The 25592-nt window shown below is 36.9% G+C and overlaps 1 long non-coding RNA gene across 1 annotated transcript; it reads right to left on the reverse strand.

Moving 5' to 3' along the window:
• Positions 1-13013: 13013 nt before the first annotated feature.
• On the reverse strand, positions 13014-25336 carry LOC116895453. The gene is made up of 3 exons (XR_004387277.1): positions 25212-25336; positions 18515-18712; positions 13014-13128 (listed from the first exon to the last, which is right to left on the reverse strand). It is a non-coding gene; the product is annotated as an uncharacterized LOC116895453 (long non-coding RNA).
• Positions 25337-25592: the final 256 nt, after the last annotated feature.

Raw genomic sequence — 25592 nt, forward strand, 5'->3', positions numbered from 1 at the left:
TGTTCATAAGGGAAATGGGTCTGTAATTCTCTTTCTTTGTTGGATCTTTATGTTGCTTGGGTAACATGGTAACTAACTTCAAGAAATAAATTTGAAAATGTTTCTTATGTTTCTATTTTGTGGAATCATTTGAAGAGTATTTGCATTAATTTTTCTTTCATAGTCTAGGAGATTAAAATACTTCAGAATTTCTATTTCAAATTTGGTTCAGTAACATAATTTTTGATTTGAAATTAATAAAATATATGTTGATGTTCCCTTACTGAGAGAAGACATCAAGCAACATGACTTCACACTTCACTGGTTATTGATGTTTCAACAGGACATTTCAGTGGAACTAGTACAGCATAGGACAGGTCACAAAGGACAAAAAATGATATATTCAGCTTAAAAAATTGGATTTCTGCAAGTAATTTTTCATGACTTCATATCTGGCAGTATTTTTGTGATAAGATAAATTCCTTTTAGTATATATGCTTTGTTTGTTTTAGATATGGTCACTTGAAGTTTACTTGTATGCCTGCATTAGCTATGTGATACAAAATTATTCTTATAAATAAGTGAAACTCGCTTATCTTTCACAGAGGAAATATACTTAAATCTTTGTTTTTATTTTTTTACTAAAACAGAAGCCAGCTTATCTATTTGTTGAGACTCTCTGAAAATACAGTTATTGGTGACATAACCTTATCTATATAGAAAGGACTATTGGAACTAGGGACATGCTGCAATGCTGAAGCAATCATTAATCATAGCAAAGGTTCATATAGATAGCCATTGATTCACCCCTAATAAAGTGTTTGCACACAAGCTGTTTCATTGAATAGCATCGGAGAGATCTGTTTTATTGAATGTCATATAAAGGAGCTGTAACACTGAAATCTTCAGAGACTTTCTCCCCACTGGCATTCACTGCCAGTCCAGCATCCTCCTTACCCGTCTTGTCCAGACTTCACTTCATCCATTCCCACTTGTGCATTGGTGCCTGAAGCAGAGAAAAAATGGAACCACAGTGCACATCACCTAATCACATGATTTTGTGATGCATACTACTCCTCAATGTCAAAATTTTAGCCATTTCTGAAGGAGATTGTCATCTAGCCCAACTGTCATTAGAGAGGCTTCACACAGCAATAATGGAAAATGTTACACTGACCCACAGCCTAACACTAGGCAGAGCATGGGCAATCCTGTGCAAGAATGGGAGGAAGGATTGAAGGAGGCAAGGGGGCCCACAGCGACCGAACCACAAACCAGGGAGCCTGCCTGGGTCTGACCTAGGTCCTCTGAACATACATTACAGTTGTGTACCATGGTCCCCTTTGGTATTCAAAACAGTGGTAACAAGAGCGGTCTCGGAATGTGTTGCCTACCTTTGTGGCCTTTTCCCCATGCTGGGTTACCTTATCAGCCTTAAGGGAAGAGGAAAAGCCTAGTCTTACTGCAACTTGATATGTCATGTTTTCTTGATATTCATCAAGGCCAGTCCTTTTCTGAAGATAATAGGAAGAGGAGGAGGAGTAGATGGGGAGGGCGGGGGGAGGGAAGAGAAGAGATAGAAGGAAGAACTGGGAAGAGATGACGGAGAGGTAATTGCAGTTGAGGTGTAAAATCCATACAATTAAAGTTAAACATAAAAAAAAAAGAAAGTCTGGTAGAGTTCTGTGCTAAAACAACTTCACTCTGGATTTTCTGGATAGATTTTAGTTACTGTTTCTAATTCACTGGATGTTTAAATTCCATTTAAATTGCTGATCTCAGTCCGATTTAACATTGGTAAGGCATGTGTTTTGAGAAAATGATCCATTTCTTTAAGATTTTCAAATCTTACGGTACAGATCTTAAAGTACAAATCTCAAGTACAGATTATTAATCTATGTTCTTATGATTCCCTGGATTTTCTTGGAGTCAGGTTTTATGCTTCCCTTTTAATTTATCATTTTGTTAATATGGATATTCTTTCTTTGCCCTTCAGTTAACTTGAATGGCAGTTTGTCAATCTTACTGATTTTCTCAAAACATTAACTCTTAATTTAATTGATTTTTTTGTGTGTTTGTTTCTAATATATTGATTTCAGTCCTCAGTTTGATTATTTCTTGCCTTCTTGCTTTTTTTTTTTTTTTTCTTTTTTTTTTTTTATTAACTTGAATATTTCTTATATACATTTCGAGTGTTATTCCCTTTCCCGGTTTCCAGGCAAACATCCCCCTCCCCCCTCCCCTTCCTTATGGGTGTTCCCCTCCCCACCCTCCCCCTATTGCCGCCCTCCCCCCAACTGTCTAGTTCACTGGGGGTTTAGTCTTAGCAGGACCCAGGGCTTCCCCTTCCACTGGTGCTCTTACTAGGATATTCATTGCTAGCCTTCTTGCTTTTCTATATGATTTTTTTTCTTTCGTTGTAGAGATTTTAGGAATGCTATTGATACAAGTATTATCTCTCTCCAATCTCTCACTGAGTGCTATGATCTTGCCTCTTGGAATAGACTTTCTTTTGCCCCATAACTTTATAAATGTTGAACATTCATTCTCATTCAATTCTAGAACATCTTTAATTTAATTCATAATTTCTGTCTTCACCAATTTTTATTTAGTAATCAAGTGTACAGTGTCCCTTTGTTTTAAGCTTTCTGATATTTCTGTGATTTTTGATGTAGACTTTGTGACTGAGTTGTCCAGGTTTCTCCCTTAGTAGCCTACATTGTACCTTCTTACACCAAGGCCACTAGAATTTATGGGTGAATGCCCCATGCAAACACCAACCAACCTCTCTTTATTCAATGAGCTATATAGAAGGTGTCTTTAGAAACGGGATCCTACTGTCAGATTTCAGAGAGTCACCCTTTTTCCTAACATCAGTCTGGGTTGCTTGTGGATCTCCAAGACACACTTTTGGCCAAAAACTCAGTGCCATGCAGCCCAATTCTACCACTGGAAGTCTTCCCTGACTACAAAAGATAGCCAGTTCAGACTCTATGTTCTTCATTAGTAGGAGTCTCCACTAGGATCATAACTTCCAAAATGTTTCCCCTGAAATAGACTTCCACACCATTTTCTAAATGCCTCCACCCCAATTCCAGTCTCTCTGATACCCTCTCCTTCCATCCTTTTTCCCCAGATACTTCCCATTCCTGTCCTTCCCCCTCCCAGTCCCCCTGCAAAATTTATCCTACTTTCCCTTCCCAGGGAGTCCTGTGTATCCCGCTAGAGTTCTCTTCTTTTCCAAGTCTGAGTCTGTGGGTTAGAGTTTAAAAGCTAATATTCATGTAAGTTGAACATATACCATATTTGTCTTTCTTGGTCTGTTATCTCACTTAGGATAATATTTTCTAGATCTATACATTTGTCTGAAAATTTCATGATATCAGTTTTTGCCAGCTGAGTAATATCACATTATGTAAATGCACCAGTTTTTCTTTATCCATTTTTCAGCTGAGGGATACCTAGGTTGTTTCCAGTTTCTGACTATTATAAGTCTGCTATGAACACAGTTCAGTAAGTGACCTTGTGATAGGATGAAGTGTCTTTTGGCTATATTCCCAAGAGCAGTATAGCTCGGTCTTGAAGATCAATTCCTAATTTTCTGAGGAATCACCATATTGATTTCCATAGTGTCTATCCAAGTTTCACTCCTCCCAGCAGTGGAGGAGAGTTCCCCATGCTCCACATCTGCATCATCATGAGCTGTCACTTGTGTGACTAATGTTAACCATTCTGACAGGTGTAAGATCCCCCTTCAATAATGACAAAGCAATTAACTATTAAGTAAAATGATCTAAGTTGACTTTCATATATATTTTATGAATATATATGTGTGTAAGACAAATCACTCAATCACCTTTTAGAAGTGAAGCTCATATTGGTGAAAAAAATTATTTCCTGTTTCTATAAGCATACACCTGTTCAATGACTAGATTGTTTTCTTCACTTTTAAAATATTGTCTGTTGAAATCACATTATAAAAAATTCTTGTACCTTTTTCTCTTAACAAATTACCATGGATCAACATAGAAAATGTCTATATTGTAAAAGAAAACATATTCACAGTGAGAGAATAAGAATGTGTTTCCTTTTACAATAAAGTCTTATTGTTTGAGTACACCATGTTTTTGGGGAAAGCCTCTGTACATCTCTGTCTTGGATCTTTCCGTATGTAATTTTCTTCAGATCTGCCATCTACACAAAATGAAATCATATAAACTAGCTCTTAGTAAGGAGCTGTGAAGTTCAAATCACATCTAGATGTGGTGGAAAGTCCCCACAGATGACTCAGATACTCTGGAATGCTTTCAGTGAAACTAACATTAGCTTAGCACCTAAAATATTCAAGACTGTGCAATTCTTGGCTGTCATGTATGTAACTTCTCTTCTAATCTTAAAAAAAATTGTTCTACAATAAAATAATGGTTTGGGATGTGAGAGCCTTCATACAGTTCTTGTGTACAAAGCTGTCTCCAAGGACTCCTTTTACGTTCTGGTCCTCAGATCCACCTAGACAGATAATCTCTTTTCACAATATCATAGTGGATAGGAGAAAGAGTTAATTTGATATCAGCCACAACTGACAGGGTGGATGGCTAATTTTATATTTCAACTTGACTGGGACAATCTTATTCTGGCTGTTTCTTTGAAAAGTTTTTGGGTTAAATTACCATTTAAATGTGGTAGATTTGAGTTCAAATAATCCTTTGTAGAACAGTAAGTGTCATCCATTAAGGTGAGGATTTGAACAGAAAAAGATTGGCTTTCTGCTCTGACCACTTACGAAGGAATTTTATCCGTAGGAACCTTCTATCTGGAATTACTTTGCACATTATTTTCTCCTCTGAGGCTTCCCTTCAATCTCCCTCCCTCTTCTCTCCTTTTTTCCCATCTCCTCCCCTCCTCGCCATTCCTTCATTCCATTTTCTGTTATTTGTTTCTGATTTCCCAGAGAACTTTAACTAATATGCAAGGTAATCACCCCAAAGGTATATCTTTTGTTAGCTTCTATTTTTTTTCAAGCCCTATCCAAAGAAAGTGGTTATCATCACTTACTGTTTTTTATTTCATGTCTCTGACTCTTCTAACACATCTTTCATCTTTCCTCTTCTGTGATTCACTTATCTTTCATCTCTGCGTCCATCTATTTGTGACTTCTGACACTTAAAAGGTCTAATTCAGAGAAGAAGAAAAAAAAACCTCACATACATCATCCTTTTCATTGAAAGCTTAGCTTTTCAAATCATTTCCCTATGTACTTTCAAAAGTCATTTTGAAAGTCAAAGCTGAACAATGACTTTTTGTTTTGTTTTCCTATAATCACCCGTAGTTTAAAATCAATGCATATTTGAGTGCCAATGCTTTGAGAGACCTCATCAAACTAGATTCTTTTGCTTGTTTTTATCTTCCTCACATTAGAATCAATGAATGTTTATGTATTTATGGTTAGGGAACCAGAGGCAAGAAAAATTATAAGACAGCTTAAAACTAAAATAATATTTGTAAACATTGGCATTTTGCAAGATAATGGCATAAAACAGGATTCTCAGTCCTGGTTTAGGATAGAATCATCAGGAACCTAAAAACCTAATGAAACCTAACAACCTTAAAGTCTATCTGATTTAATCGGTCTAGGATTCAGGTAATATTATTTTTGCTAGTTTAGTAAGCAACTCAGGTTATCCTCATGTAGGATAGGCCTAGACATTGGAGTCCCATATGAAAGCAAAGATGTTAGAACAGGCTTTCATGCCCACTGTCACCTGAACCAGCTGTGAGACCCAATATTAACCTATAGCTTCAGATTGGTCATATGATGATGAAGGAGGAGGGGGGAAAGGGAAGGAAGAAGAGAAAGAGGAGAAGGAAGAGGAGAAGGATGAGAAGGAAGAGAAGGAGGAGGAAAATTTCAATGCTTTAATGGACTTTCCACCACTAACATTCTGGAAATTAATTGCTGTGAGAACAAAAAGAGAGACTTGAACAGTGACTGATTCAAATATATACACACTATATACATGGAGAGAGAGAGAGAGAGAGAGAGAGAGAGAGAGAGAGAGAGAGAGAGAGAGTCTAGACAAATAATGTTTCAATGCTGTGCTTATTATTTGGACATTTCATTTTTTACATTTCAGATGTTGCCCCCCCTCCTGATCTCCACTCTGCTAATCCTCCACCCCATATCCTTATGCTTTGCCTCTAATAGGATGCTCCCCTACCCACCCAACCACTCCTGCCTCATCCCTATAGCTTCCCCCTACACTGTAGCAAAAAACCTCCACAGGACCAAGGGCCTCCCCTCCCCTTGATGCCACATAAGTCAATCCTCTGATACAGAACCTAGAATTGCTCCTGTCTAAAGGAAATTCAGGGACAAAAATAGTGGAGCAGAGACTTAAGGAAAGACCAGGCAGAGTCCTCCCTACCGTGAGATCCATCCTATCTGCAGACACCAAACCCTAACACTATTGCTGATGCCAAGAAGTGCTTGAAGACAGCAGCCTCATATGGCTGTCTTCTGAGGTTCTGCCAGCATCTGACTAAGTGAGATGCAGATACTCACTGCCAACCATTGGACTACGCCTGGGAACCCCAGTGTAAGAGTTAGGAGAAGATCTGAAAGAGAGGAAGGGTACTCACTAGTAGAACAAGCTGAGGTCTGAATGTTGCATAAACATCAAGTGTGGGAGTTTTATTGTTATGTGATCATATTAATAGATGAGATTTTTCAAGTGGTAATAAAATTATAGACAGGATAGGATTATATCCACTTTAATATCAGACAAAATATACTTCAAACCAAATTAATCAGAAGAGAGAGAGAAAAATATTATATACATTTCAAAGGAAGAAAAGTGCAGCTAAAGCATATTGCAACCCTTAACATCTAGGCACCAAACTGTGCATCATCAGGTTGGACAGCTAAGTGCTTGCTACCTGGAAGACTTACTTAAGATTTAGGAAGACTATTAATATATAATGTATATCTATAAGCATTTGAAAGCATAAACCCTATTGAGACTGGGAAATACCAGTATGATATTAAAATAATATATGGCTAGAGTACTGAAGAGAACCAGACGTCTTTTCTAGAAAAATACTTTCTCAATGCTCTAAATAGAGATAAACCATAGTAATAATAATGAGCTAAACAAATTACATCTCATTACAAATTGTGTTTTGGTTCCCAAGAGCCAGTAATTCTAGTAAATTGTATTGAGATGCAATAGAACTCAATCCAAAATAAGAAATACTTCTGTCATAATACTAAGCCTACTACTGATATTTGGAAATGACCTTTTCCCTCAAACTCAAACTTAGACATACTCTCTAAGCTCAGAAAACTACGCAAATAAGAAAGAAGTAGAAAGATTTTTGTTCCATTTGGTTTAGCTTTCAGCTAAGACCACCTGCCACAGCCCCCAACACACCTCTCCATGTGTATGGGCTCTGAGTCATGAGAGAGCACTGAAAGGCGACATGACCTTGAAAGGAGAAGGAGAAGGACTGACCAGCAGACAAAGACAAAGAATGCAGTTATCTGAACTTTTTTTCATTGAGTAGAAGGAAGGGTATTAGGAAAACAAGACTTCAAAGCCCTCTTCAAATTTCCAACTGTAAATCCCTTAGCTGTGTTGTTAATCAGAATCCAAGTAGAACAGCCTCAGTGATCAGGAAAGGAAGAATGAGGGCAGAACTATTGGTCTGACTTGGTCCCGGGAAGAGGTGAAAAGTAGGTCAGAGCAAGTCCCAGATTAATACCATCTGCCTCACGCAAAATTAACGATTCTGAGTTTTTTGATTTTCAAAAAAATAGTTTTTAAATTCTATGCCTTTCATTACTTTAGACTTTTAAAATGTGATTGATATTTTTTCCAGGACTAAAAATCATTTTTTTATGAAGACAAAACCAAATTTTACTTGTCTACATAACACCCGTTGAGATTCCCACTTAGTTATTTGAGATATATGAAGAGGAATGAAGATGAATGAGGCTTTGAAGATGGATCAGTTCGTAAAGTCCTTATGACATAAGCATGAATATCTGAGTTCAGATCTTCCAAAGCAATGTAAAGCCAGACAAGGTATAGTGATGAGGTAGTTCCAAGGTTCCTTGGGAGATGGGAAGTGGAATTTGCAATCATGGAGAGGGTATCTTGTCTCAAACAAGGTAAAAGGTCACTCCTACTTCCAAGGTTGTCTTCTTACTACCTCATGATAATCAACATGGAACACTCACACCTGAATGTACACATATGCACATACATTTACATCCCATATGCTCATATCTAATACATACACACTTACAACCACATACATTCCACAATTATAATCAACTCATAGAAATATAATACCCATACCAATCATATGATATACATATAATGTAGAATCCCATATATATTTATCATTTATACAAATCATATGCATCATTAATACATCAAACACATATTGTACCAACACAACCATAAAAAAGATTTCTCTACTTTTAAGAAATATGTATTCTGTGATATATTGTACAGAGTCATTAGAATATGAACTGTAAAGGAAAATGTGATTTAGAGCATGTCTTGTTCAAGGACACTAATGCACTATAAAAAAAAGAGAGAGATTTTATTAGCCACAGGATTCACAAGGCATTTTATAAATTAGTGTAAATGTTTGATGTGACCTTTCAGAGGTCCTAAACAAAAACCATAGAATATTCTTTTCTTGAAATACAAAAAAGAGAGAAAAGCAAATATTCACTTACAGTGATTCAAAAATTTGTTTATATGTTCCAGAACAGTAAAACTAATCAGAAACTCATTTCATGTCTGTAATTAGCCTTTTAAAAGCTGTCAATTCATCGTTTCTATTTGGTAGTATAATAACAAACAAAAGCTACATTTTTCTATTATAGAAAGAAATTATAACTAATATTAGATGGCATCTAAGAGAACCAAATCAGTTTACTACCAGTTCTCAAAACTTTATACAGGAGACTTATTTTGGGAATCTTTCACTTTTCACTGCCTATGACTTAAACTTATTTAAGGAAACTACAGTCTTTGTATTGGTGACTTTTTTATTGTTGTATAACACCATGACCAAAACAATTTAGAGAAGAAAAGTTTCCTGGGTCTATAGTTTGAGAATGATAAGATTCCATCAGGGCAGGGAATCATAGCAGCAGCCAGCAGTCATGGTGGCAAGAACAACTGAGAGCTCATCACAAACTGCAAGCAAGAAGCAAGAGCACACCAGGAATGACACGTGGCTTTGAAACCTCAAAGATTTCCCCAGAAGGACTACACCTCCTAATCCTGTCCAAAACAGCTCCACCATTTAAAGAACAAGTATTCAAGTCCTGAATCCATGGGGATGTCTCTTTCACACCACCACAGTCTATTTCTTGCCTTGGTTGTTTTCAGTTCACTTCCCACTGTTCCAGATATGAACTGGAAAGTCTTTGCTTGAAAAGTGTAGGGTTAACATAAATTTTCATGGGGCCAGGTAGACAAACATGTAGGTTTTCTTACATAGTGAATGAGTTCTAGTCACTGAAACTCTATTCTATCTGAGGAGTTGCTTGCTCCATATGTCTCATTTAGAGTGCTATAGCATCTGTGCTATTTAACCTGACACTTTTGAACTAAACTGTCAGGACAGTCATGCAGTAGAAAATACTTAAAATCCTGGCCCATGGCTTCTTCTCACCTTAGATCATTCATGTTCCCAGACACATATAGCGTTTATATTTTTTAATATGTCCTTGGCAGAATTGACTTTCCTATCAATAACCTTAAATTATTACTTACTATGCCTCATCTTGGCCACTCTTAGTTCCAATCGGGAAGCCCTAGAGCCAAATTGTCTTGACCCTTATTCCATGGCACCTTCCCTTCTCCTCTCCTGTATGTTCATTTTTTACCCCATGGTGTGTGGCTTCTTTCTCCTCCTCCTCTTCATCCTCCTCTCCCTCCTCTTCTTACTCCTCCTCCACCTTCTCCTCATGGTCCTCTCTCCCAAAGCCCACAAACCTCAACCCCAGCTGTCTCTTTTGCCCAGCTATTGGCTGTTGACATTTTTATTCACCAATCAGAATTAAATTGGGGGCAGGGTTCTAGGGGTTATGTGCAGACTTCAGGTCTTGGGGACCTACACTTAGCATTACAGTAGACAGTAAAAGACAAAACCTCAACATATGAACCCTTTGGGGGAAATATAATTGGGACACAAAATTATATATAAGAAGACATGTGCTATTAAGATATCCCTATTGTTGTAGAAACACTAAATATTTCAGCATTATGACGTACCTAAAAGTTTCAAAGAGAACTGTTGTTCTTCATCCAGAAGTCAGCTGCTTTTGTTAACTGTTTATAAATTTACATAATTACAGATTTAGTGCTAATTTGAAAAGTTGCTGTGTATTGCTTGGCATAGTATGACTAAAGGTAATGCTAAAACCTAAGAGTGAGTCAGGTCTCTCTGCATTTTAGAAGATACAAGAAAAGCCATTTTAGTAAATACAATTGAAATGGTATAATTGTTGTATAAAGAATGGTAACTGCTAGAGTTGGTGGGCAGAGAGTCCAAACTGTAGGCCTGTTGTAGTCAGTTCATGTAATTTCTCCATTCACCTTCTCTACAGCACAGGCAATAGCTACTTAAGCCAAGCAACTTTGACTATCCTGCCCATAGAATATTGGTTTTTTTTTTATGATTAGAAAATATAAGTACAAGCCAAGTATCTTAGTCAGGGTTTCTATTCCTGCACAAAAACATCATGACCAAGAAGCAAATTGGGGAGGAAAGGGTTTATTCAGCTTACACTCCCAGGTTGCTGTTCATCACAAAAGGAAGTCAGTACTGGAACTCAAGCAGGTCAGGAAGCAGGAGCTGATGAAGAGGCCATGGAGGAATATGACTTACTGGCTTGCTTCCCCTGGCTTCCTCAGCTTGCTTTCTTATAGAACCCAAGACTAGCAGTCCATGGATGATACCTCTCACAAAAGGCTCTCCCCCATCCTTGATCACTAATTGAGAAAAATGCCTTACAGCTATATCTCATAGATGCAATTTTTCAAGGGAGGCTCCTTTCTCTGTGATAACTCCAGCTTGTGTCATGTTGACACATTAAAAACAGCCAGTACACCAAGCATAGGATTTTTCTTAGAGATCTTGTGATGTACATACTGACATCTCAAACTGTGAGTCTTGAAGTGGAAATTTCTGGTTCCCTTTGAGACTCAATTGGGTCATGTGATGTTTCTCTAGAAACTGTCTCATGAGAGGATGTTTTGCTGAGAACAGACATGTGCTTTTTTCAAGAAGCTGCCTGGTAAAAGAGCATGTGATGTTTTGCTGGAGTTATGCTCGAGAAGACACATGATGTCTGGGAAAGAGTATAAATATAACCCAGCAGACAGTAGATGACACTCTTGCATTGGTTTGCCTTGCAACTGTTTGCTGATCTTCATCAAGCATTGCTGAGGCTGGTCTTTGCTGCCTTGCTTCCTTAGTTCATCTTAGGTAACTGTGACTTCATAAAGAGAAGTGCACCAAAGAACTCCTGATGGTATTCTGCCTACCTCTTGCCACAGTTGTGCAGATAGTTGGAGCCTCATAGTTTCTTCTGGATCAAGCCACTTACTGATTTATGTTTGGTGTTTACTCAATGGACTGGACTGCTGATAATGAAGATTTGAAATAACCCCAAAGAACTATTTCTAAACAGGTCCACAACCCTGGTTTTCTATTAACCTTTTTTCCCCCATACCTCTGGTAGGCGGTAGGCTCAAAGGGATGTTGAAGCATTGAATAACAATAATTAAAGTAGGTATTGAAAAAATCTAAGGCTAGATTCTAGCCATTGTTTCTAAGAGATAAGTACAACAATCCTGCACCTCTCATTTTCCATGTATAAAACCCATGATTTCCTTGCCAGTTATAATGTTTTCCCTTTATGTTACAGAAAACCCAATTTCAACTAGTGCAACCAGCAAAATAGTATTTCCCTGTTCCCCCAACATGGTCAATTTCCAGTGTTCTTACAACAGTTTTAAAATTTCCAATATTATTAAGCCAAAGAAGCTTTTAAAATTAATTTTATGGAAACACCTAAAATTGCAACCTATCTTTTAGTTATGGCAGATACTAATGGTTCCCTGTAGTGGTTACATGTGTTCACTTAAGATTTTGAATGCTCACTGTGCTGTTTGGGGTGGAAGGAAACATCCTTAGTAAGGATGTGTTTCGGCCCCTAAATTTATGGAGCTGTTAGGTGGGAGAGGTAAGTCTATGGTAAAATACCATGAAATTCTTCTTGGTCCATCTAAATCTTCCCTAGGAATGATGGTGGCTCTATCGCTAACCACAGTCATGCCAGGCCCTGGAAGCAACTGTTATTTTTCTATTAACTCACTGGAGTGATATGGCTTTTAAAATATGTAACAAAATGCAAACTTGGTCCTCAAATTTCTGCCTATAGGTGCTCTGTAACACAATCTTACTGGTCAAAGAAAGGTCTGACTTCAGGAGAAAGGGAAATAAATGCCTGTGGCAGAGAGAGCAGGTGGATATGTGACAAGAAATGCAATCCATCCTGTGACATCGAAACTTGGAGCAGAGATCAATACAACACATGGTATTGTGATTTAGGAAGACAAGGTTTTCAGAGACATTGCTACCACACTCACACTTTCCTATATTGTTTGTGTTAGATTTTGCTCTACGGGGGCTGAGGCGAGCAAGTGCAAAAAAAACACAGCCAACAGTTAATCAAACTAACTTTTATTTGTAGAGTGTTGGGAAATTGATCATAGAGCATGAACTTCTTTATAGCTTCATAACTTCATAGCTAGGTTATATCCCTGTCCATGAAATGGTCTATTAGAGATTCTCCTACCATGATTTCAAGACAGAATAAATACTGAATATGTATATATTACCCCTGTATGTATTATGCAAATATATTCACATAGTATATAATGAAGAATTCCTTTAATTTTTAGCTTTTCGTCAGCAACAGTAACTGCTTTCTTTCTCTGCAGAGTTGGTTATGATAAAATACATAATTTGGAAAAAATATTTTCTGGAGGGGAACAATCTTCTGGTAACTTCAAGATCCCATCCAGAATCTTTAAGTTTGGCAAACACAAGAACACTCTAAAAAATAAAATAAAAATTAAATAAGTATATTGAGCAAGGAATTTTATTAATAAATATGTTTGTCATATTCAAATAAGGAAGGGTAGATGGCTATCAATTTATTCTGTTCTCTATATCTTGAAGAGGGGTTAAAACAAGCAAGCCATTGTTCATTCTTTGAGTTAATGACCTGGGCATAGTCTTTCCTCTCTTGGATTTAATTGACCTTTCAGCAGGTATAAACATTGATCAGAGATATGAGACAGAATTCAATCTCTTTTTATAAGAGAGCACCAGTCCAGTTTTCATAAAGCACTTTAGGAAAAAGAATCAGTGAGTGGATTCAACCAATATACTATAAGAAAACAAATGGGTCTATGAGGGCAAATGTGCCTGTTATAAAGTTAAAAGTTCAGTAAGGGTTTGCGGGAAGGCAGTGTTATTTAGTGAGAGCTGAGTGGAATAAAAGCAGGATGAGAAATATAGTTTGCAAGCTATGTTGTCTTGACAGAAAGTTCTTCTGGGGGTCATATTTCAAATATAGGAAGTCAACTCCAAGGTCAAAAGAGATCCTTCTGATCAGTATATTAAAACAGTGATCATATGCAGAGAACTGTTACAAGGCAGTATCTTCCTTCAAGTGGACAGGTCATCTATATTTGGGAATTCTTAGACTTCAAGCAAGGGGAATCTATGGTCTCCACAATGAAATGGAAGATCCTAAACCTGTTAGCTAATGGTGCTGCTGACCTGCTTAAGAATTTCTGTTGTCCAGTGCCAGCTTTTCTGAGCAGCAAAAATACATTCTGCACATTATTTCACTTAGCCTTCACAGCAGATCTATTACCCTGATTCTGATTCCCTAGTTTAAGTTTTTTTATTCAGGACCTCAGTACTAGACAGAGAAGAATTAAAATTTAAGTCCTCAGAGATCAGTGTTCAGACTTAGGTCATAAGATTTCATCACCAACAAAATTTTCAATATCACGAAGCTGTGATGAAAATAATATGACAAGGGCTTCTAAAAGATGGCAGAGATTAGCTTGAGCTAAATGAGCACATCCTGGAAGTGGGGTTACCCCCATGTCAGTCCTTTCTCTTTAGAATCAAGCTGTCTTATCTGAACATGGGGAGAAAAAAAGGAAAGAGTCATAATTCTAGGCTAGGTAACATTATCCCAGAGAAGCTCCATATAAAATAATTACAAACAGGGAGTCAAGGAGTTCTAGAGTTCGGCCCAAAACCTTGATATGAGCACCTAGTGACAAAATAAATAGTGTATTATCTTCAAAGTGGGGATTACTGGATTGGTAACTGAACTTAAATTTAGGTGGACCTCAACCTTTGTCTTATCTGCTCAGCATGAAAGGAAGTTTAAGTCCTTTCTTTATATGATAAAACCACCTCATCTCTCTCTCTCTCTTCAAAGCACCCCTCAAGTACCCAAGTTAACAAAACATGCCTTTTGTAGCTTAAAAGTCAGTATACATCCATTTCAGGCCCAATTCAATAGAGTTAATACCAGAAAAACAGGAGAGACTTATTCTCATCTGACTTTTTCCATATCATTTATTCTGAAGACAGAATTTTAGTGAAATAGCAGGGCATATCAGGTTTCAGACCATCTTAATGTTTTCACTGTAATGTGGATTCTGGAAGAAGTCAAGTGACTTAAGTTGGCACCAAGATGTTTTATAAAATCCCCCATATTAACAAAACTAAAATATTATAGTATTAAGTTATCCTTATGACTAAGAATGTGACATCTTATGAATGATGTTGAAATATCTGCCTAAGCCTCCTCTCAATAAAGAAAATATTATTTTAAGCTTTAAAACATTATGATTAAATATTAGCTCAATATTAAAGTCACTATGCTGCCAGTTTTTACTGCTTTGTAAAAGCAATTTGAAAGTTTGCCTTCTGACTACAGTCATAAGGGAGACAATTGCAATAATGATAATAAGATTCATGTAATAACAACACAGATTAGAATTCAAATTTTGACAGTTTGTCACTGTAGAGCAGGAGTTGAACAATAGAACATTACATAAAGCTGTTTGGCAATCATGGAAAAATTGGCAATTTTGAGAAGGAAAGATAGGAAGAACCACATCTGTTATTGAAGCTTGATGTCTGCAAAGGGTTCCCATCATAGAATGGGAATAGACTGTCCCTAGAGATGATTTGACCCTTATTAAAAAAGAATTAGCTGAGAGATAAGTTAATCTGTAGTCATATGGGAAAAATGTAAGATTAGAATTCATTTACTTGCTCTTATCTTTTCAAGTCTCATAAGAATATCAATGACACAGAATTTGCTGGAGACATTTATCTATTTTTATTTACACTATCTATCTATCCATCTATCTATCTATCTATCTATCTATCTATCTATCTATCTATCTATCATCTATCTATCATCTATCTATCTATTATCTAACCATCTATCTGCAATCTATCTTCTTTTATCTATTGATCTATCTATCATCTATCTTAGTGAGCATTTGCTTAGTATGCAATCCAAGGCTATTTAAATTTCAACAATGTTCCCAGCAGTGACAAAACAATAAAATCATTTCTTCTTGGCAGATTTTAAGTTCTTTCAATCACTGCAGTTGACTTAATCAATTACTTGCTTGTATGTGGTACTCATGGATCATCATAAAACTAAAACCAGAGAGTAAAAAATGTATAAGACAATCTTATTATAACATTTAGAAATACATATTTAGAGAAAAGCTAAGGACATGGTATCTTTTAAACATACAAGAGAAAATATATCAAATTTGGAAGCAAAATAGAATTTCTTTGTATGTATTAGAAAGTCCCATTACAGAGATCAAATGAAGACAGTGAGTGAGGAAAAACAATTCTTGACTATAACCCTATAAAGTTGAAATTACTATGATCTGTTACTTCAAAGGGGAGACAAGGCATTGGAAAGGCAAGGAAGGCTCACATCATCAACTGATTGTTAGCGATTAGATCAAATATAGAAATATAGTGTGTTCAATGTATAAAGGAATTATCAGGTTATAAGTTAGACTTCTGAACAAATCAGTAGAGAAGAGGGAAAAAACCTTTAATAGGGCTTCCACTCTGGACACAAATTAATGGAAAAGGAAAATCCTTGAAGACGATGACATTAAAAACAGGAAATTCAATGATTGCACGATATGCCATGTGAATCAGACACTGGAAAATTACCCAGTGTCACCTGTTCAGCATCACAGTCTGCTACCCCAATCAAATCTTAAGCTAGACTGTGATCAAATTGTCTTCCAAGGATGTGTACACAAACTTAGCGCAACCACATGTCCAAACCCCAAAACTCCTTCCCTGTTTATTAAGATCAAGAGACTAAAAGAATGATATAGTCGTATTTGACATGACCTGAATTAAAACGCAGAGGAGCAGTTAGAATGTGAACACTTAACAGAAAGGCAGGAAAGGCCTGGCAAGCTGAGAACATTGAGCTGCAAGAGTTTCTCCTACAGCGTGGTTGCTTCTGTAGTTAGGATTCTACGCCTTCACTTGGTTAGAGGTGGTGCTCACTTTTCTTTACACATGGGCTGAGAATTTAGTCATTGAGCTGCACCTCCAATGCAATGGGAAGGTGTAACAACAAAATCCAACAATAACCTAGTCCCATATTTGGACTTAAAGAAAATGGTTGATTAAATTAATGTAACCAACAAGATCAGAACAAAATAATTAATCCCAGCACAAAAATGGAAGGACCCTGTCCAAAATCAAGACAAGATTTCTTTGAAAATTACCAATCCCATAATGAATTCTAGTGACAGTAAGTTAGAGGAAATCCCAGACAAAAACTTAAAAGAATGGTTATAAGAATGTTCAACTAAATGAAAAATGAGGGAGCTAGAGACATTGATCAATGGTTAAAGGTATCTGGTATTATTATGAAAGATCAGATTTCAATTTTAAGCAACCATGGCAAGATGCCTACAATTCCCTATAACTCCAGTTCCAAGAGATCTGACATCATATTCTGGCCTCTGTAGGCATAAACATGTACACAGTACATATACATACATGCAAGTAAAACATTAGTACCCATTATTTTTTATTCTAAGAAAAGGGACTTAATTATATCCCTTAATTAGTTCAAAGAGAATGACTGAATGAAAGGAGGAGGTCAATTTAGAATATGAAAACAAAATTGAATTGAGATTTTAAAATGCCAAAAGTAGTCAATGTATATTTTCAAAATGAAAATTACAGTAGGTCAAATAAAAACCTTAGTGGAAAACCTTGCCAAAGGGATGGATTAAGTAGAATATAGAATATCAGGGTTTAATAAACAGGTAGATAAGTTAGAATGGTAGTAACGACAAAACAATTAGAAGAAACAAGCATGAAAGAGGGAAATGATAACATTAGAAGACAAAACTGACCATGGAAGGAGGAGGAAACATATAAGACAGCAACACAAAAATGTATATTCAATAAATCATAACAATATTTCCCACATCTAGAAAAAGAAATGGCCATCCAGACACAGGAAACCTTGGGAATAATAAACAAGACCATGAAATACTTATCTGCATCAACTTATAGTAGACAGAACAAAGAATATTTCAAGCTCCAAGAGGGAATCAGTAATCATTGATAAAGGAAAAACCATTTGAACAGCACCACTCTTGAGATTTTAAAGGTTCCAAAATAACGAATGTTATTTTTTTATTTCTGAAAAACAATAGTTGGCAATCTACATTTATGTGTCCTATAACAATACCTGTCATAACTAAAGGAAAAGGAAAAGTGTGACTAACACAGACTAAAGAAAGATATGATAACTAAGCAAGCATTGAAAAAGATAATTGCAGGAATTCAAAACACTGATGGCAAAATTAGATACATCCACGAAGACCATGGAAGGAGCCAACACCCTTCGAGAACAGAAAAATAAACAAGAATTCTCAAAATACTAAACAGTATAAAAGCAGAAATATAGGAAGTATTAATACATAATTAAACAAATTGAAAGAAAAACAACTCTTTGGCCAAAAATAGTAAAGCCTTGGGCTGTAGATCACAGAAAAGTATGTTCTGTCTGAGGAACTGGAAACAGAAAACAAGTGTATACACACTAAGATCTGACAAGATACATTCCATCCCAAATGATGTATGTGTATACACACACACACACACACACACACACACACACACACACACACACAGAGGCACGCAGGCATGCATGCACATGCCACAAGTACCTACATGCAGATAGTGTATGTATATGCACTCAGGCATACACATATACACATGAAATGAAGAGCAAACCTTTGCTAAGTAAATGTAAACAAGAAAGAAACAGCATGCAATGTGGCTAAAGTTCACTGGTCAACAAAAGGAAAACCAGACATTTGAACCTTACTGCTTCCTGTAGTTTTGGTGAAATTCACAGGGGTTCCTCTTCAAGGTGAGGGTTTCCAGTGGTGTGCACCGAAAACGGGAAAGGCCATCCAGTGTCTCAATGTGGTTTTCAGCCAGTGACAAATGTTGTATCTGAGGTATGTTTGGTAGTTGTTTGAAAGACGTGAGATAGTTTTTGCTCATATTTAAAACTCTGCAGCTGGAGACAATATAAATTATACCATTTGCCTTTTAAAAAATTCTTTATTCTTCCCTCATACAATGTATCTGAACTTCAGCCTCCCCTACCCCCACTCCTTCCAGTTCAATGCCACGTCCCCTCTAAGATCATTACCTTGCCAGAAAGTGACAGTGAGAACTATCACAAAGGAAGTTACAACTCATGAGCCCTGTTCACCACTGGAGAAAAATGGATGAGTAGATCATAAGCCTGCTATACATAGGCCTCCGCCTTCTCTCCCTATGTGTTTAATAGGTCTTGAATGTCCCATACATCTTGCAAAGGTGACTAGTTTCATTCCATTTCCCAACAAAAAGTTGTGTAGAATGTTGCCCCTAAGTAATGAAGTTGTTGTTCTTCTTGCTTTTGTGTACTTAAAAACTCTATAGTGAGAAAATACCATTTTAAATCAGATGTAAACCTTGATTTACGTATAAAAGAAATATACAGTGTATGCTTGATCAAATAAAAGTATGTTAGGCACTTAAATTCCATGCATTTTCTGCTATGTATTGTTTCCCTATATTTTTGCCTTAAAATCATAATTATTTGAGACTGTGATGATGGAGGAAATAATTCAAAGTTTATTTCTAGCATACTGCCTTAAGGAAAAATAAATTCTTTATGGATAAGTTGCATTTAATTCCACAAGAAAGAATCAGTACACTGACTTTGATATGAGAACTGTTATTGGTAAATAAGGGGCAACAACGAAAATGGAAAGCACAAAACCAAATGAAGCCCTCAGAATTCATTGTTCCTTTTGCATATCTAATATCCTCATTCTTCTGCCAGTTTATTTCCATATAAACTTTATACAGCCTATTGATATCTTTAATAACTTTTGATGTCTGCTTTTTACCACTTGAGGACCTTGGCGATTTTTAATTGCACACTCAGCCAGCACTTTTTGCTGCTCTGTTCTCTTTCCATTCTCTGCCAAGGTCCGTTCCCCCCACAGTGGTCAGTCACATCTTCACCCTCTGTTCTCTCATCCTGACTCATCACAACATCACCTAGAATAACTCCCTCCCAAATTGCTTCAGGCAACGAGATATGACAGAGACAGGCAAAAGTTTAGAGGACAGTAGCATAGCTTGCCTGATAAATAAGAGGTAACTATGGATGTGTTGTGTGCATCAGATTTTTCTTCTTCGGTATAACAATTTTGAAGATGTAAAATATGAATTACACTTGTAAAACTTTATATTATGTGTCCTCTCTTAAAGGAATAAGGATGAAGAAAATGCATTTACAAAGCATCAAAATTAGACCTTTTCATATATACATACATGCATATATGATAGAATATATATTCTACATTATATATATATACATTAATTCAGTGTTATAAATATGCTCTGAATCTCCATGACCATCCAATTGCTTTTGTTGCCTGTAAATTTCTACTAGTATTGGCAAAATACACCTATGTATCCCTTCTATCTTAGTCAATTAAATCACCAAGGTTACTAAAAAGTTGGTGTTGAGTGATGCATGATTTGTGGGTGTATGTGTGTATGAATGCATGTGTGTTAATATCATTTTCTTTAAAACTGTGTTCTTTTAAACTCATTTCTAAAACCTGAATGGCAGTGTATTAAAATGCTATGTACATTTCACACAGACTTTGAAAATGCCCGAAGGTGGTGATAGATACATCAACACTTTGCATATTCTGGCCTATTTTACATCTCCCCAGCTGTTTCTTCTCTCCTGTACAGTGATGCTGGTATGTTTCTGTAGCCTTGTCAACCCAAGATCAGAAACACATCTTAATTGCTCTGAGATTTACTTTCCTTTTATGTAGAGTCTGTTTCCTTCTTTATAGTTTTCATTTGCTTTCTCTTGCCATGATAGACACCATGACAAAAGCAACTTGGGGAGGAAAGGCTTTACTTTGCTTACAGGTTACAGACTATCACCTGGGAAAGACAAGACAAGGACTTGGAACAGAACCCATTGAGGAAGGATATTTTCTGGATTACCCTCAGGTTTATGTTCTTATATAGCCAGGCCAACCTGCATAGGCATGGGAATGCTCTCACTGGGATGGAGTCTCACACATCAAATAGTAATCAAGAAATTACCCGGAAGACATGGCAACAGAGCAATGTGATTAAGGCAGTTATTCAGTTGAAATTCCCTCTTCACAGGTATGTCAAGGTGACAACATACCTGCTCACAACACTATTCTGTTCAACTCCTGAAGACTTCGTCCAGCCTTTCATGGCTTTCAGAAGCTCATTCCACCCAACAGTTCTGCCTGGTGGAATTGGTCTTACACAACACTGACCAGAAACTCAGAATGTCATTTACAATTGGAGGGCATCTTTTCAGTGATGAAAAGGTCCATGCAAAAAAATTTTTGTTAAATATTTTATCTGTTTCTGTTCCCAGGATAACAACCTTAATGTCTATGTTATGTAACCTTGAAGATAATACTTGTTAACTACTTTATAGAATATCATGTGTTTAATAAATGAAGCTAAGTAAAAATTAATGCCTTATAACCATAATATATGTAATAGAGATGTGTTTTCCAGTTCACAACACAAGTAAAACGACAAGAGTTACTCCTTACAGATTCCATGATTCCAAATTACTATGCCAAAATTTAGTTTAAAAAATGAAACCATCAACAGGAGAGAGCATATGTCAGCAGCTTGACAGCACACCTAAAAGCTCTAGAAAAAAAAGAAACAAATACACCCAGGAGGAGTAGAAGGCAGGAAATAATCAAACTCAGGGCTGAAATCAACCAAGTAGAAACAAAAAGGACCATAGAAAGAATCAACAGAACCAAAAGTTGGTTCTTTGAGAAAATCAACAAGATAGATAAACCCTTAGCCAGAATAACCAGACGACACAGAGAGTGTGTCCAAATTAACAAAATAAGAAATGAAAAGGGAGACATAACTACAGATTCAGAGGAAATTCAAAAAATCATCAGATCTTACTATAAAAGCCTATATTCAACAAAACTTGAAAATCTGCAGGAAATGGACAATTTCCTAGACAGATACCAGGTACCAAAGTTAAATCAAGAACAGATAAACCAGTTAAACAACCCCATAACTCCTAAGGAAATAGAAGCAGTCATTAAAGGTCTCCCAACCAGAAAGAGCCCAGGTCCAGACGGGTTTAGTGCAGAATTCTATCAGACCTTCATAGAAGACCTCATACCAATATTATCCAAACTATTCCACAAAATTGAAACAGATGGAGCACTACGAATTCCTTCTATGAAGCCACAATTACTTTATACCCAAACCACACAAAGACCCAACAAAGAAAGAGAACTTCAGACCAATTTCCCTTATGAATATTGACACAAAAATACTCAATAAAATTCTGGCAAACTGAATCCAAGAGCACATCAAAACAATCATCCACCATGATCAAGTAGGCTTCATCCCAGGCATGCAGGAATGGTTTAATATACGGAAAACCATCAACGAGATCCATTATATAAAAAAACTGAAAGAACAAAACCACATGGTCATCATTAATGCTGAGAAAGCATTTGACAAAATTCAACACCCCTTGATGATAAAAGTCCTGGAAAGAATAGGAATTCAAGGCCCATACCTAAACATAGTAAAAGCCATATACAGCAAACTAGTTGCTAACATTAAACTAAATGGATAGAAACTTGAAGCAATCCCACTAAAATCAGGGACTAGACAAGGCTGCCCACTCTCTCCCTACTTATTCAATATAGTTCTTGAAGTTCTAGCCAGAGCAATCACACAACAAAAGGAGATCAAGGGGATACCGATTGGAAAAGAAGAAGTCAAAATATCACTATTTGCAGATGATATGATAGTATATTTAAGTGATCCCAAAAGTTCCACCAGAGAACTACTAAAGCTGATAAACAAATTCAGCAAAGTGGCCGGGTATAAAATTAACTCAAATAAAGCAGTAGCCTTCCTCTACAAAAAAGAGAAACAAGCCGAGAAAGAAATTAGGGAAATGACACCCTTCATAATAGACCCAAATAATATAAAGTACCTTGGTGTGACTTTAACCAAGCAAGTAAAAAGATCTGTACAATAAGAACTTCAAGACTCTGAAGAAAGAAATTGAAGAAGACCTCAGAAGATGGAAAGATCTCCCATGCTCATGGATTGGCAGGATTAATATAGTAAAAATGGCCATTTTACCAAAAAGTGATCTACAGATTCAATGCAATCCCCATCAAAATACCAATCCAATTCTTCAAAGAGTTAGACAGAACAATTTGCAAATTCATCTGGAATAACAAAAACCCAGGATAGCTAAAACTATCCTCAACAATAAAAGGACTTCAGGGGGAATCACTATCCCTGAACTCAAGCAGTATTACAGAGCAATAGTGATAAAAACTGCATGGTATTGGTACAGAGACAGACAGATAGACCAATGGAACAGAATTGAAGACCCAGAAATGAACCCACACACCTATGGCCACTTGATTTTTGACAAAAGAGACACAACCATCCAATGGAAGAAAGATAGCATTTTCAGCAAATGGTGCTGGTTCAACTGGAGGTCAATATGTAGAAGAATGCAAATTGATCCATGCATATCACCCTGTACAAAGCTTAAGTCTAAGTGGATCAAGGACCTCCACATCAAACCAGATACACGCAAACTAATAGAAGAAAAACTAGGGCAGCATCTCGAACACATGGGCACTGGAAAAAATTTCCTGAACAAAACACCAATGGCTTATGCTCTAAGATCAAGAATCGACAAATGGGATCTCATAAAACTGCAAAGCTTCTGTAAGGCAAAGGACACTGTGGTTAGGACAAAATGGCAACCAACAGATTGGGAAAAGATCTTTACCAGCCTACAACAGACAGAGGGCTTATATCCAAAATATACAAAGAACTCAAGAAATTAGACCGCAGGGAGACAAATAACCCTCTTAAAAATGGGGTTCAGAGCTAAACAAAGAATTCACAGCTGAGGAATGCCAAATGGCTGAGAAACACCTAAAGAAATGTTCAACATCTTTAGTCATAAGGGAAATGCAAATCAAAACAACCCTGAGATTTCACCTCACACCAGTGAGAATGGCTAAGATCAAAAACTCAGGTGACAACAAATGCTGGCGAGGATGTGGAGAAAAGGAACACCTCCATTTTTAGGGATTGCAGACTAGTACAACCATTCTGGAAATCAGTCTGGAGGTTCCTCAGAAAATTGGACATTGAACTACCTGAGGATCCAGCTATACCTCTCTTGGGCATATATACCCAAAAGATGCCCCAACATATAAAAAAGACACGTTTTCCACTATGTTCATAGCAGCCTTATTTATAATAGCCAGAAGCTGGAAAGAACCCAGATGCCCTTCAACAGAGGAATGGATACAGAAAATGTGGTACATCTACACAATTGAATATTACTGAGCTATCAAAAACAATGCCTTTATGAAATTCATAGACAAATGGTTGGAACTGGAAAATATCATCCTGAGTGAGCTAACCCAATCACAGAAAAACACACATGGTATGCACTCATTGATAAGTGGCTATTAGCCCAAATGCTTGAATTACCCTAGATGCCTAGAACACATGAAACTCAAGATGGATGATCAAAATGTGAATGCTTCACTCCTTTTTTAAAAGGGGAACAAGAATACCCTTGGCAGGGAATAGAGAGGCAAAGATTAAAACAGACACAGTAGGAACACCCATTCAGAGCCTGCCCCACATGTGGCTCATACATATACAGCCACCCAATTTGACAAGATGGATGAAGCAAAGAAGTGCAGGCCGACTGGAGCCGGATGTAGATCTCTCCTGAGAGACACAGCCTGAATACAGCAAATACATAGGCGAATGCCAGCAGCAAACCACTGAACTGAGAATAGGACCCCCGTTGAAGGAATCAGAGAAAGGACTGGAAGAGCTTGAAGGGGCTCGAGACCCCTTATGAACAATAATGCCAAGCAACCAGAGCTTCCAGGGACTAAGCCACTACCTAAACACTATATATGGACTGACCCTGGACTCTGACCTCATAGGTAGCAATGAATATCCTAGTAAGAGCACCAGTGGAAGGGGAAGCCCTTGGTCCTGCTAAGACTGAACCCCCAGTGAACGTGATTGTTGGGCGGAGGGCAGCAATGGGGGGAGGATGGAGAAGGGAACACCCATAAAGAAGGTGAGGGGGAGGGATTAGGGGGATGTTTGCCCGGAAACCAGGAAAGGGAATAACATTCGAAATGTAAATAAGAAATGCTCAAGTTAATAAAAAAAAAAGAAAAAAAAAAGAAAAAAATGAAACCTATCAATTAGGAAGAAAACAGACTTTTTTCATTCTGAAATATGACATTTTGACATAAAACTTTTCTGTTTTACTTTTTGCTTAAGCACAAATGATCATTCCTAAGACCTTTGTAAATCATGGTATAGTCTCTGTATACTATAGCTACATATATCCAAGGAGCAAATATTAAATTCAGAACGGTCACTAGTACCTTGGCAATCTTATGGCACTTAAATCAATGAGTGAATTATCCACCAACCAAAGGGTTTCAACTCGAATCAGTCTTCTAAGGATCCTGTTAAAATTTTCAACTTGGTAAGGGTCCCCCAGATCCTGAAATGAAATGTTCAGTTTCTGAAGGAAAAACACACATAATAAGTTAGTGCAGTTATTATTACAAATGTGATAATGCATCTTTTGTTGAATTTTAATTAAATCATCTCCCTTTTCATCTTCCATAATATTCATCCTTGTAAACACTTATAATTGTATTGCCAGAATTCTTAGTGGAAGCTGGGTGCTTATCAGAACTGTTGAGTGATATAAAGTCAGAAATGGATGAGAGAAGGGTAGGATCCTCAAATAATATACT

This window comes from Rattus rattus, chromosome 3 (assembly GCF_011064425.1).
Source record: "Rattus rattus isolate New Zealand chromosome 3, Rrattus_CSIRO_v1, whole genome shotgun sequence".
Classification (NCBI taxonomy): Eukaryota; Metazoa; Chordata; class Mammalia; order Rodentia; family Muridae; genus Rattus; species Rattus rattus.